Below are 15,145 nucleotides of genomic sequence, written 5' to 3'. Positions count from 1 at the left end.
CGGAACCTGCAAGTGCACAACCGACACATGATGGGCCTGCATCGCCAACTGGACGCACTAAATGGCAATATTTTACAGCTGCGTGAGGGACAGGTGCAGGCTTCAGAGGACACCAGGAACCTAACTAGTGCTGTCCGTGACCTCTGCCAGGAGCTGCGCCATGAAAGGGTTAGCCGGCGCAGACAGGAACACAGATTCCGGACAATGTTTGACAGCTACTGCAGGTCCTCCAACAGGATGGCTAATTCCACTGCACTAATCGCCCGTCGCGCAGTGGCGGCACAAGTGGAGGCTGCACATAGCAGCAGGGACGTTGTCCAGGGACTAGTTCACATCACAAATGTGATTGAACACATAATGGGACAGAGATCGGCCACTCTCAGTGAGGTAGCCTTGGGGGACACTGAGGACAGTTCAAGCCTCAGTAGTGTTGCCGTACCAGCAGCAGACACCAGACGGCGCAGTGCCAGGCACAGCACTGCCACTGAAGGTGACAATCAAGGTGCCAGTGACTTAACTGGGCACCCGAGTGGTGTGCGTGGGAGAAAAAAGTGACTCTTGCCGCCATTACACTACTGTTGCCACTATGAGGGAATAGTGCGTGACTCTGTTCATTACTCAATTTGCATTTGTAACATCACCTGTTTCATTTATTTCTCAATCATTCATTACCTGACGTAAGGTAATAAATTTATGTCACTACAGGTACAGTTGTCAGTGGATTTTTGTCATTCATACTCACGTCTGAAATGGTTGTGTGTGATGTCGGCACGTCTTTGCCTTCCCTCTGCTGCACTGGTCCTGTCTGCTGGCTGTAGAGGTGGTATGGGATCGTCATCCTCATCTGATTCAGTGTCACTGATTTCTATAGTTATGCCCCTGGTTGTAGCTATATTGTGCAAGATTGCACAAGTATCCACTATTCTATATGTGGTCTCTGGACTGCACTGTAGTGCGCCTCCACTTTTGTGGAGGCAACGGAAGCGACTCTTCAGCAGTCCAAATGTGCGCTCCACCACGTTGCGGGTTGCCCTGTGTGCTGCATTGTATCTCCGTTCTGCTGGTGTTGTGGGATTGAGGTAGGGCGTCATCATGTAGGTGCACACTGCGTAGGCACTGTCTCCTGGAAGGGACAGAAGGTGTGATGAGTAACTGAGCCATCTGACATGGGTTTGTCATCTATGCAGCAGTGTACAGAGTGACATTACCTAGTAGATATCCTTCACCAAACTCCCCAGCTAGCAGTCTTGTGTGAATCCCGCTGTGGCGAAAGATGTACGAATCATGTGTGCTCCCTGGGTACCTGGCCACAAGATCAGTTACGATATAGGAGGCATTGCATATCACCTGAATATTCATGGAATGTTGGTATTTACGGTTTCGGTACACATACTCTGTGGCTGATGGTGGACAGATTGCCACATGTGTGCTATCTATGGCACCTAGGACGTGGGGGAACTGTGCTATCTGGTAAAACTCTATTTTTGTCTGCTGTATTTCCTGTGGGGTATGGGGGAATCTGATGTACTGTTGGAGTTTGCTTAGCATGGCGTTGATAAATGCATTGAAAAATCTGGAGAGGGTACTCTGTGAAACCCCTCCAGCTGCTGCTATGACCCCTTGATAGCTCCCTGAGGCAAGTAGGTGTAGGGAGCATAATACCTGCACATAGGTGGGTATGCTGTGAGTCCTTAGTGTTCTGCGCTGCATTATGGGTTGTAGCTCAGCTATCAGATCAAGTATCATGGCTGAGTTCAACCTATACCTCTCAAATATTTCCTCCTCTGTCTGGTCAAAAAGTGTAATGCGCACTCTGAAAATGCGCTCCTGTCTCCTCCTCCCTCTCCTCAAACCTGCCAAGATCCTCATCCTCCTCGCCATGACGGAGAGTGCAGCCATTGTGAAAAAGAGTCTGAGGCATTCTGGGCCTCTTTATATAGGTTGCACCTGGTTACCACCTGGTTTCACTTAGTGGTATTGTGCACGTGCAAAATGCCATTCTGTGAAAAATCGCAAATTGCGAATTTTTGATTCATCTATTTGCGACTTTGAATTTGTGAATCGCATTTTGCACCTCGCAATTTCCTACTGGAAATATCAAATCGCAAAATGAGACTCGCAAAACCAGGTCGCAACGCAAAAAATCGCAGTTTTTGCGATTTCTTATTTTTGGTCTGCGAATGCCTTTCATGCATCGCAGACCACGTTTTTGCACTCGCAAACGGTCGATTTTTGCGATTCGCACCGTTTGCGAATGCAAAAACTTTTGATACATCTGGCCCTAAGTGTTAGAATTCTAGATGTTACAATATATGTGCATAATAAGCCCCTTAATACAACTCATGATGTTTCAGAAAACGTTCAGATTATTTCCTTGTTCTCATGCAAAAAGACTGTGTTTGATTCTGAAGACATAATTCTAGAGGGTGCTTATGTTTCTAGTCAATGTGTAACAATTCATTAAGAGGTTTTATCGAGAAGTTGTATTAATCATTCTTAATTTCTTCCCAGGTAACCAGACGTCTTGAGGCCTAGTTAATTAGTCCATGCTTAAGTTATCCATGGTTACAATATGACAATGCTTAGAATCATAGTCTAGTAAAGATTAATATGATATAATTTTGATATTGTGTGTTTTAACCTTTTGCTTCCTACAGGTCTCCTTCCCAGCTGTTCCCTACCTAATCCCTTTTTCCCCACTTGGACTCTCTTGGACTCTGTGACATTCTATTCAGAGTATTGTACCGCCCACAGAATTACAACAGTCCAATCCGCCACCTTTTCCAGGGCGGATTCACCGCGAACAAAAACACGGCGGAAACAGGACTTGGAAGGGAAAACGCTCACCTCTACACACCCCACAAGGAACCAGGACGCCATGGAACCGGAACTTCAGATTCTCCCTGCCTTTGTCTTCCTGCTCCTCTACCAGGAGCACGAACGCCGGCGCCGAAGATCACGGTGAGTACTGCACCTACGACACAGCGGAGGGGGAGGGAAAAGAGAGTGACACTCACACGCAACACACAACACCCCCACCCCCACCCTCACCCACTACAACACACACACGAATACATCATGATACATTACAGTTACACCCCCAACCCCCCTGGAAGAATGCAAGGACACAAGGAAATGAGTCAATGATTGTAATATATTCAAAGACATGAATCAAAAATATATACATATATAAAGATATTCACACTATAAACAAATATATACACCAAGAATACATGTCCAAGGGATTCCACCATCATAGTCCGTGGACCACTGAGCCCAAAATGCATGGGCGAGGCCCACACACGATACCCGAACAAGACGGAGAGAATACTGCTGGGGCATCAGATAGAAATAAAACAGGCACCTCAGGGGGAAGGGAAGGGGGGGCACCTCAGCCAGATGAGTGCACGACGCCAGATCCACGAGGGGGCTCGATGCCCATTGATGTATCCTGGGGAGTGCAAAGCCACAGTCTCTCAAGTCTCTACAGTGGGTGGTTTGCCCACTGCTGCATCATGGGGAGTGCAAAGCCACAGTCTCTCAAGTCTCTACAGTGGGTGGGTTGCCCACTGCTGCATCCTGGGGAGTGCAAAGCCACAGTCTCTCAAGTCTCTCCAGTGGGTGGTTTGCCCACTGCTTTATCCTGGGGAGTGCAAAGCCACTGTCTCTCAAGTGGATAACAGTCTCCACTGGTTCTGGAGGGGGCTTTGTGCCCAGAGTGCTTCATCCTGCCAAGGACTGAGGTAGTGGATGTATCTCTTCACTGGTTCTGGAGGGGGCTTTGTGCCCAGAGTGCTTCATCCTGCCAAGGACTGAGGTAGTGGATGTATCTCTTCACTGGTTCTGGAGGGGGCTTTGTGCCCAGAGTGCTTCATCCTGCCAAGGACTGAGGTAGTGAATGTATCTCTCCACTGGTCTGGAGGGGGCTTTGTGCCCAGAGGCTTTGGGCCCAGAGTGCTTCATCCTGCCAAGGACAGAGGTAGTGGATGTATCTCTCCACTGGTTCTGGAGGGGGCTTTGTGCCCAGAGTGCTTCATCCTGCCAAGGACAGAGGTAGTGGATGTATCCCTCCACTGGTTCTGGAGGGGGCTTTGTGCCCAGAGTGCTTCATCCTGCCAACAACTGAGGTAGTGGATGTATTTCTCCACTGGTTCTGGAGGGGTCTTTGTGCCCAGAATGCTTCATCCTGCTCGTGGTGGCCTTAGTAGCGTCAGAATCTTTGGCGCTCAGTGGCCTGCGGTGCTGGTGGCGGCGGTGTCCTGTTCAGCGGTGCTGGTGGCGGCGGTGTCCTGTTCAGCGGTGCTGGTGGTGGCGGTGTCCTTGGCAGCGGTGCTGGTGGCGGCAGAGTCCTTGGCAGCGGTGCTGGTGGCGGCGGTGTCCTGTTCAGCGGTGCTGGTGGCGGCGGTGTCCTTGGGAGCGGTGCTGATGGTGGCGGTGTCCTTGGCAGCGGTGCTTGTGGCGGTCTTGTCCGCCGTGAAGGTTTTCCCAGACTTGCCACTTTTAGTGTGCCCCTTCCCCACCTTGGATGGTGGCGCAGCTGGATCCACACTCCCACCTGTACCCCTGGGAGCGGCTTTGTTTGAAGATTTTTTTCCTCTCTCCCGCCGGGCACTGGCCAACTTTTGGTGTTTTTGAGGTGGGGGACTGTCTGTGCTCTGGCTCCTTGGCAAACTGGCTGCCCTGCTGCCTGGCGCACTCCAGAAGCCGGTCACTACGGGCACCACTGCTCCCGCTGATGTTGTGGCTGAGGCGCTGGGTTGAGACCTGGAGAGGCGGGCCCTAGGAGGCTGGAGGGGTGGGGGAGGTGAGGGGAAAGGTCAATGTTGGACAGGAAACGTTTTTGGGACACACTGGGACGGGTAGATGGAGGGGGTTTGGGAGTGGAGGAAGAGGTAGTGGTTGTAGGAGGTGTACGTTTGGTGACTTTGGGTGGGTGTGTGGCTGCGTTTGTGTACCTTAGGAGGTGGGCTCACAGACACACTGGGCGAGGACACAGGGGATGTGTAAATGGTAGTGGGGTGGTGACTGCACGTGAGCGGACTGTGGTGGTGAGTGTGCTGGTGATGGAGGTAGTGGCTGACAATGTAGTGCATGCAGGTGTGAGTGGAGACGAGACTGGAAGGGAGGAGGGAGACGAGGAGGAGGGGGACACACTGGAGGCAGTGGCTGTTGGTATGTCTGCATGTGTATGATGCTTGTGTGAGTGCCTGTGGGATGTGTGGTGCTTATGTTTGCCTGAGCTTCCCTTGTGTGTTGAGGTGTGTGCATGCTGGTCTGAGGGTGTGCTTGGGATAGGCTGAGGTACAGGGGTTTGGGTCTGGGTGGAGGAAGTTGGAGGAGGGAGGCTGGAGACAGGGACAATGGCTGCCTTCAGTGCAGAGGCCAGAGTCTGAAAAGCTTGCTGATGGGCTGCCTGACCAGAATGAATGCCCTCCAGGTATGCATTGGTTTGTTGCAACTGCCTCTCTACACCCTGGATGGCATTCAAAATGGTAGACTGCCCAATAGTGAGGACCTGAGGAGGTCAATGGCCTCCTCACTGAGGGCAGCAGGGCAGACAGGGGCAGGGGCTGAGGTGCCTGGGGCGAAGGAGATGCCCACCCTCCTGGGTGAGCGGCCATGGGGCAAACGCTGAGGGGCTGCTGGGAGGGCGGTGCTGGTAGGGGGGTGGCGGCTGTACCTGTAGATGCGGGGGCACAGAGAGGCCCGCTACTGCAAGGGAGCTCCCATCAGAGGAGGAGTCCGTATCGCTGGTCTCAGCTCCTGTCCCCGCCGTGGAGCTCCCCTCGCCCTCCGTCCCACTGGTGGCTTCTGACTCCGTTGTCTCGCCCTCCAGGGCCATGTGGGATGCCGCTCCCTCCTGCTCCGGTGCCACTGCTCCTCCGCCTGATGATGCTAATGCACACAAGCACAGGGAGAACACAAAAAGGGGGGAAACAGAAGAAAGACATGTTGAGTGCATGCAATACCGCTACAGTTGGCGGACACTACAGACACAGAAGCCCCTTGCACTACGCCGTGCACTTGGAGTTCCCTAATCAATCCCAGGGACATGGTTTACAAGGCTATGCCCGATTGCTGCACACACGGATGTCACAGGAGCCTGACTAGGTGTAGTTGGCTCTGTACACAGGTGGGGTGGGGTGCCACAGGACCTGCCTTAAGAAGGGACCCTGCCTACTAAACTCGCCCTGGCCTAGGGGAACCCACAGCCCACCTCCCCACCCAGACACCTACAATGCACGCTGAATCAGCTGAATGAGAGTGTACTCACCCCCTTGTGGCTGCTGTGATACCCTTAAGCACCCATCCAACTCCGGTGATGCCACCGCCAGGATCTGGAACATCAGGGGGGTAATGGTGCGATGGGCACCCCTCCCACGTTGGGAGGCCATCCCCAGCTGGGCCTCCGCCGTCTTCTTGCTCCAGTGGCGAATGTCCTCCCATCTTTTCCGGCAGTGGGTGCTCCGTCTGTGGTAGACCCCCAGGGTCCCGACTTCCTTGGCGATGGCACGCCAAATATCCTTCTTCTGGTGGGCGCTGACCTACACGAATAATACAGGGGAAAAGAAAAAGATATAAGTGCCCGTACCGTCACAGTCATTGGCCCGCATCCCGACCCTTGTCATGTTGCACATGCACTCACCGTCGTTTCAAGCACGCCTCATTCTCCCCCCCTATTTTTCATCCACACCACTCCAAACAGACATTGCCCACACAGCATGCTCAGAGTGTACTCACCTGTTTGTCTGGAGGACCGTAGAGTACTGTGTACTGGGGGAGGACCCCATCCACTAGTTTCTCCAACTCCTCCGTGCTGAAGGCAGGAGCCCTTTCCCCAGACAAACGAGCCATTGTCTCTTCCAGACTGAGGTCACAGCAGCACTTGCAGTGTAGGTCCTCTCCTTTTGAAGATCAGGTATCAAGTGATTGAACAGAGAGAAAATGGCAGTCACGTCCGGGGCAGTGCGTACCGTCACCGCCGGCGTACATAGTCATTGGCTCCTGGGACCCATAGGGTCCAATGTTAACCAATGCAGGTTTGCGCAGCGTTCTTCGACTGCCTACCGTGACTGTGTACAACGCCAGCGCAATTACCTCATATCCCCTTGTCCCACCTTACAGGTCAGGCAGCCGCCATTTCAGGGAGCCACATGCCACATGCAATTAATTTTAAATGTGTCACACATATATAGGCCTTGATTGTACACTAAGACAGCCATATGTCGATTTTGAAAAATTTTCATATAAAGTTGTGTTTACGTACCTCAGTGTTGGTTGACTCTCGCTGTTCTCCTCCATAGAGCACGTCCCCTGGGGCAGGTGAGGAGATGGCGGCATCCTCCGGTGTCCAGACCGCTGGTGGACCTGTCGACAATGGAGGAGCGTCATGTGATTATCACCTACAGACTTGATTGTGCCACAATCCAGGAACTGTGTGCCCAGTTGGAGCCTGACCTGATGTCAGCTATCCGCCATCCCACAGGAATTCCCCTTCAAGTGCAGGTGCTGTCAGTACTCCATTTCCTGGCAAGTGGGTCTTTTCAAACAACAGTGGCCATAGCATCAGGGATGTCCCAGCCTATGTTTTCCAACGTGTTGTCCAGAGTGTTGTCTGCCCTGCTGAAACACATTCAGAGCTACATCATTTTCCCTCAGGTGGAGGATTTGCCTACAGTGAAAGGTGACTTCTATGCCCTGGGACATATCCTCAACATCATAGTTGCCATTGATGGGACACATGTGGCCTTGGTACCCCCCTGCAGGAGTGAACAGGTGTGCAGAAACCGGAAGAGTTACCATTCAAAAGAATGTGCAGATGGTGTGTTTGGCAGACCAGTACATCTCCCATGTGAATGCCAAATTTCCTGGATCAGTGCATGACGCTTACATTCTGAGGAATAGCAGCATCCCTTATGTGATGGGGCAACTCCAGAGGCACCGTGTGTGGCTATTAGGTGAGGACATGGACCCAATACAGTGTAACTAGGTGTCTGGGTCTGGGGATGTCCCTAAGAGTTAGTGTGTGTCTAACAGTTGTCCCGCGATATTTGCAGGTGACTCTGGTTACCCCAACCTGTCATGGCTACTGACCCCAGCGAGGAATCCCAGGACAAGGGCAGAGGAACGCTACAATGAGGCACATGGTCAAACTAGGAGGATTGTAGAGAGGACCTTCGGCCTCCTGAAGGCCAGGTTCAGGTGCCTTCATATGACAGGTGGTTCTCTATTCTACTCACCAAAGAAGGTGTGCCAGATCATCGTGGCCTGCTGTATGCTTCACAAATTGGCTTTGAGACGACAGGTACCTTTTCTGCAGAAGGATGGTCCAGATGGAGGTGTTGTGGCAGCTGTGAAGCCTGTGGACATTGAAGACAAGGAAGCAGAAGAAGAGGACATAGACAACAGGAACACTGTGATCCAACAATACTTCCAGTGAGACACAGGTAAGAAGACAACACTGCCTGCTACATCTGTTTGATCCTTCTACCTCCCATCTGTCTGTCATTTTCGCGCAGTGTATGGACCCTGAGTTGTCACTTTCCCTTTCGATTTCACAGATGTGGGTCCCACTGTGTGACATCTGCTTTGTTTCCTCATGGACTAGAGCTGTGTGACATAGGTATGTTGACAATACAATGGATAAAGCATTTTTCCACAGTTATTGCAAATACACATTTTCGAAAGCACAGACTGACTTCAGATGGTTTTGTGATTAAAGGATGTTTATTTAAGTGCTAAATAGTGGAGGGGGTTGTAAAATGGTCAGAGGTGATGGTGGAGGAATGTCCATGGCAAACTCCAGTCTATTAGTCTCACAGGTGCATTGTCCAAAGGGGCATAGGAAGTGGAGCTGGGGCAGTTTAAGGATGGACAGGGTGACAAAGTGGGACAGAAGGATGACAATCAGGGTGGTCTCATTTCTTGGCGGGGGTCTTGGTATTGTTCTCTGTCTTTGTTCTGGATCTCAGGGACCGCTTGCTCGGTGGTTCTCCATCTGCAGGGGGTGGGTTGCTGGTGTGGTGGTCCTGTGGCGGTGCCTCCTGTCCACTGGCGCCGGCAGAGGTGGTAGGCAGTTCATCGTCCAGGCTGGTTTCAGGGGCCCCTTGTTGTGCCACAGTATCCCTCCTGGCGTTGGCGAGTTCCTTCAGCACCCCTACAATGGTGCCCAGGGTGGAATTGATGGATTTGAGTTCCTCCCTGAACCCCAAATACTGTTCCTCCTGGAGCCGCTGGGTATCCTGAAACTTGGCCAGTGCCGTTGCCATCGTCTCCTGGGAATGGTGGTAGGCTCCCATGATGTTGGAAAGGGCCTCGTGGAGAGTGGGTTCCCTGGGTCTGTCCTCCCTCTGTCGCACAGAAGTCCTCCCAGGTCCCCTGTTTCCCTGGGCCTCTGTCCCCTGAACCGTGTGCCCACTGCGACTGCCCCCCAGGTCCCTGGGGTGGTGGGTTAGCCTGGGTTCCCTGTAGTGGTGGACACACTGCTGATTGACGTGTCCTGGGGCCAGAGGTATGGGCCCGCTGGGTGGGTGCTGTGCTGGTGTTTCCAGAGGGGGGAGGCTCTGTGGTGGCCTGTGCCAGTGTGAGGGGAACCGACTGTCCTGAGGTTCCAGATGGGCCGGGCTGGTCATCTAGATCCAGTTGGACAGAGCTGCTGTCATCACTGTGGGCCTCTTCTTTGGGTGGATGTCAGAGTCACCAGATCCTCGGGGTCTGCGTACGTTCCCAACACGTCCACCACTGAACAGCTCCTCCAACACGTCCACCACTGAACAGCTCCAAGACTCTGATAAATAAATCACAGAGGCTAAGAGAGTTCAAGAGGGGAAGAGGGGATTAGGAAGGGAACAGCTGTGAAGGAGACCTAGAGTAATAAAAAAGGTTAAAACTCACAATATCCAAAATTACCTCTCATGAAGTCAGTACTAGACTATGCCTCTAAGCATTGTCATTCTGAGAACATGAACAGCCTAAGAGATAGGCTTAAAATGACTTAGTTTCAAGATGACCAGATAGCTGTAAAGGAATTAAGATGGATTAAATGGAACTTTCAAATGCAAGTATTTTCCTTTACATGAGCTTGAAAGGTTTCAACACTAATTGTGCACATTGCGGATTTTCATATATACAATGAACAACATGAATTAAGCTCGAGGAGAGAATCTTGCGTCTTACCAATTTGGAGATCACCATGTAAATGTGCAGAAATGGTAACGTGCAATGAATAACAATATAAAATCAACATGAAATGAATCCCGCTTCTTGCCGATTCAGAAACCACCATTCAAATGTTCTGAAATGGCAGCGCGTAATGAATAACAATGTTAAATCAACGTGAAATGAATGGCGCTTCTTGCCGATTCGGAAACCACCATTTAAATGTCCAGAAATAGTAGCGCATAATAAAAAACAATGTTAAATAAACATGAAACGAATCGCGCTTCTTGCCGATTTGGAAACCATCATGTAAAAGTCCAGAAATGATAGCGCGTAATAGAAAACAATGTCAAATCAACATGAAATGAATCGCGCATCCTGCCAATTCGGAAACCACCATCTAAATGCCCTGAAATGATAGCGCGTAATAAATAACAATGTTAAATAAACATGAAATGAATCGCGCTTCTTGCCGACTCGGAAACCACCATTTAAATGTCACAAAACATTCAAATGTACATTTTACTCACGCAATGTAATCTGCCAAAAACAAAGAATTAGGCCCAAGAACATATGATGCCTCAACAACGGCGTCAGGGGTTTTAGCCCAACCACCGTCTTACCACCCAGAAACGAGGAACACCAATGAAGGATGAAAGGCAGAGGCTTGGAAGATCAAATAGGCCACCGGGACAGGAGCTCAAGAAGTAGCTGCTGCTCTGCACCGGGACCTCTGAATAGTGAGCACTTGGAGCTGGGCTGACTCCCTTTTTATAGAGTCTTGGCCCAGCCCACAACCACACCCAGGCATATTGCAGGGAAAGTCTCTAGAAGGCCCTGGAAAGCGACCACACCCTAACACACTCTGAAAACCTGCAGCAATACATTGCAAATGAACAGTATTTGTAAGCACATTAAAAATAAGTCTTCACGATTGAACTCTGCAATGCAAAAGGTTAAACAACAACATATCAACACAATGCATGAATTACGTAGTTTTGAGAGTGCTGGGTTTTTGTATTCTAGTTGCCAATAGAGCGCGCAATGCCCTGGTGTTGACAGTGGAGTGGACATGTCTGGACCCTCCTGTCCGGTGACGTTGGGTAGGGGTCCTGCAGGGGTTTAAAGGCATAATTATTGCATCTGTGTGTGCCATGGTGTGCAATGGGTGGGTGACCTTGTACCCCAGTGCTTGCATTCCTGTGTAGGACCTTGTGTGATAATGATTTAGGGGGGTGTATGGGTATGTGCAGTGGACATGCTTTGGTGATGGGTGTCCATGCTTTGGTGTTACATGCAGGGCTTGGGTTTGGGACGTGTGGTTTGTGATATTGGGACATACGTGAGGAGTTGGGGTGATGGGGGTGAGGGTGGTGGTATGTGATAGCATGCAGGTGGGTGGGGGACGAAGTAATGTAAGATTTGACTTACCAGAGTCCATTCCTCCAGCTACTCCTGCGAGGCCCTCAGGATGCAGTATAGCCAAGACCTGCTCCTCCCATGTTGTTAGTTGTGGGGGAGGAGGTGGGGGTCTGCCGCCGGTCCTCTGTACTGCAATGTGGTGTCTTGAGACCACGGAATGCACATTCCCCCGTAGGTTGTTCCACCTCTTCCTGATGTCATCCCGTGTTCTTGGGTGCTGGCCCACTGCGCTGACCCTGTCCACGATTCTGCGCCAGAGGTCCATCTTCCTAGTTATGGTGGTGTGCTGCATCTGTGATCCGAATAGCTGTGGCTCTACCTGGATGATTTCCACCACCATGACCCTGAGCTCCTCCTCAGAGAACCTGGGGTGTCTTTGCGGGGCCATGGGGTGGTGTGGGTGATGTGTGCGGTAGTGTGTGTTGTGATGTGTGCGGTGATATTTAAAGGTGTGTTGTGTGAGGTGCGTGGATGTTGTGTGAGTGATGGTGTAGGGTGCATGTGGATGCTATTGTTCTTTCAGGTGGTGTCTCTCTCTGGCCTTCTGTCGCAATTGTGGTTGGAAGGGTTTGTGGGTGATGTGGGTGTGTGTTTTATATTGTATTGGGTGTGTGGGGGTGGTGTGAGTATGTGTATCAGGTGTGTGTATTTGTAATTGTCCAATGTGGTAGTGTTTTGTAAGTGTGTGTGTATTTTGAGCACGGCGGTGTGTACCACCAATGGAATACCGCAGTTGAAAGACCGCCACATGGATTCATGGGTCGTGATAGTGTGGGCGTATTCCTGTTGGCGTGACGGTGGAGGTTTTGTTATCGCCAGTTTATCACTGACCTTTGGTGTGGCGGACTTGTGTGGGTGTCTGGATTTTGGCGGATTCCGAGCTGTGGGTCATAATGACCGTGGCAGAATTCAGCGGCAGTGTGTTGGCGGTCTTCTGCTCGGCGGTAAGCGGCTTTTACTGCCAATGTTGTAATGACCCCCAAAATCCCTCAGGTGCGTCTTGGCCTGGTCCTTCTTCTCAGGCCTCTGGAGGTAATCATCCTACGAACATTTCCCTCAACGTTCCTTCGGCCATTCCCCTAGCTCCTCCAGAAAGTTTCTCAGGCGACCCCTTGAAAGCGCAATCTTTGCTGGTTCCAGGTACATTTTACCTGCCGACCACACACTTTCCCTGATGACCAATCCAGAGTAGCTTTCTTGTTATCATACCTGTCTGGGGATGCAGCTACCTAGGCTATTCCTCTCGTGTGTAAAGACAGTCCCCTGCTTTACAATTGGAAACATTTTGTTCGTGAGTTTGAAAGAATATTTGATCGTAGAACTGTTTCATTGTCGGCAGATCATGAATTGTTAGACTTGCGACAAGGTAGCCAGGATCTAGTGTCATATTTAGCTAACGTTAATCAGCTGGTAGCTGAGACATCCTGGCCTGAAGAAAAGCAAGTGGCCTTGTTCTAGGGTCATTCTAGGGTCATTTTGCCAAATAATGTCCAATCAAACCAAAGAACAAATGAGGTCCTGTCAAGAAACTTGCAGCCAATGCACAAGTCGAGCCGGAAAACGAAATCACCCAAGATGTAAAGAAGGGTTGCTCTTGGGTGTTACCGTGGACCCTTCACAATTTAGACATCTCAAGCTGGGCATAAAAGTTCAAGTAAAGAAAAATAACTATTTCAAGAAGGCCCTCGTGGATCTTGGGGCTACCGGGAACTTTGTTGATGGTGCAAAACACTTCAAGTCACGTCCACACTATCTACTAGCCATCATCCTGAAACAGATGGTCAAACGGAATGACTAAATCAGAATTTGAAGCAATACCTGCGTGCTTACACTGAAAAAACACTTCATTCTTGGACATCAATGCTCTGGTTAGCTGAGTTAGCCTACAATAACTCATTTCACACTTCCACTGGTATTACAACCTTTTTTGGCTTGTTTGGCTATCATCCTGACACCTTGCCCATCACGATCCCTCAAGAAAGTTCTCTTACACCAGCTGTGTCAGAAACCACTCAACACCTTCACCAAACCCAGAAATTGATTCAACAACATTTAGAAAAGGCCAAACAAAAATACAAAAAGCATTACGACAAGAAACATTGTGAGGGACCTAAGTATCAACCAGTTGATAAAGTATGGCTTTCTACAAGACATATAGGGCCTGATTCCGAGGCCGGCGGGAACTGCCATATGGCTGCTCCGCGGTCGAAAGACCGCGGAGGCCATTCAGGCTTTCCTGCTGGGCTGGCGGGCGACCGCCAGGAGGCCGCCCGCCGGCCCAGCGGGAAACCCCTCCCCACGAGGAAGCCGGCTCCGAATGGAGCCGGCGGAGTGGGTATGTGCGACGGGTGCAGTTTGCATTGCAGACACTGAAATACACAGTGGGGCCCCCAGGGGCCCCGTGGCACCCCCTACCGCCATCCTGTTCCTGGCGGGCGAACCTCCAGGAACAGGATGGCGGTAGGGGGTGTCAGAATCCCCCATGGCGGCGCAGCAAGCTGCGCCGCCATGGGGGATACCAAGGGCAGCGGAAAACCGGCGGGAGACCGCCGGTTTTCCTTGTCTGACCGCGGCCAAACCGCCGCGGTCAGAATGCCCGGCGGGGCACCGCCAGCCTGTTGGCGGTGCTCCCGCATCCCCGGCCCCGGCGGTCGGAATGACCCCCATAGACTTCAAGAAAAAGCACATGTTTAATCTCAAATTCATCGGTCCCTACACTGTCCTTCAGCAAATCAATCCTGTGACCTATAAACTGCAATTACCAAGGTCACTACGTATTCATCCAGTATTCCACACTTCCCTCCTGAAAAAAGCAGTCCAGAAGGTCCGTCCTCATCCAGCTCCAGTTTTAGTACAGGGGGAAGTGGAATACGAAGTCAAGAAGGTGTTGGATTCCAAACTGAGAGGGCGTAACCTATGGTACTTGATCTCATGGAAAGGTTATGGCTCTGAAAGTAACTCATGGGTTTCCGCATCTGATGTTCATTCTCCATTACTTGTGAGGCGTTTTCATCGTCTCAATCCAGGCAAGCCAAGCCCTAGAGCGCGTCTGGGAGAGGGGAGTACTGTGATCATCAGTGCAGTGCGCGCTCCACGGGTGACTGGAATGCACAAATCTTGCACTTCCAAGATAACGTAATTCATGCATTATGCTGATGTGCTGTTGTTTAACCTTTTGCATTGCAAAGTTTAATCCTGAAGACTTATATTCAAGGTGTTTATAAATACTGTTAATTTGCAATGTATTGCTGTAGGCTTTCAGAGTGTGTCAGGGTGTGGTCCCTTTCCAGGGTCTTCTAGAAGCTTCCTCTGCAGCATGACTGGGTGTGGTTGTGGGCTGGGCCAAGACTCTATATAAGGGAGCCAGCCCAGCTCCACGTGCTCACTATTCAGAGGTCCTGGTGCAGAGCAGCAGCAACTTCCTGAGCTCCTGTTCCGGAGGCCTACTTTGATCTTCCAGGCCTTGCCCTTCACTTTGTTGGTGATTCTTGATCAGGGCGGTAAGACAGAGGTCGGGCTGGGCCCCCGATCCCGTTCTCGAAGGCTTTCGAGTTCTTGGGCCTAA

The sequence above is a fragment of the Pleurodeles waltl genome, chromosome 5 (assembly GCF_031143425.1).
Source record: "Pleurodeles waltl isolate 20211129_DDA chromosome 5, aPleWal1.hap1.20221129, whole genome shotgun sequence".
NCBI classification, from domain to species: domain Eukaryota; kingdom Metazoa; phylum Chordata; class Amphibia; order Caudata; family Salamandridae; genus Pleurodeles; species Pleurodeles waltl.
Note: the sequence above shows the minus strand (reverse complement) of the source record.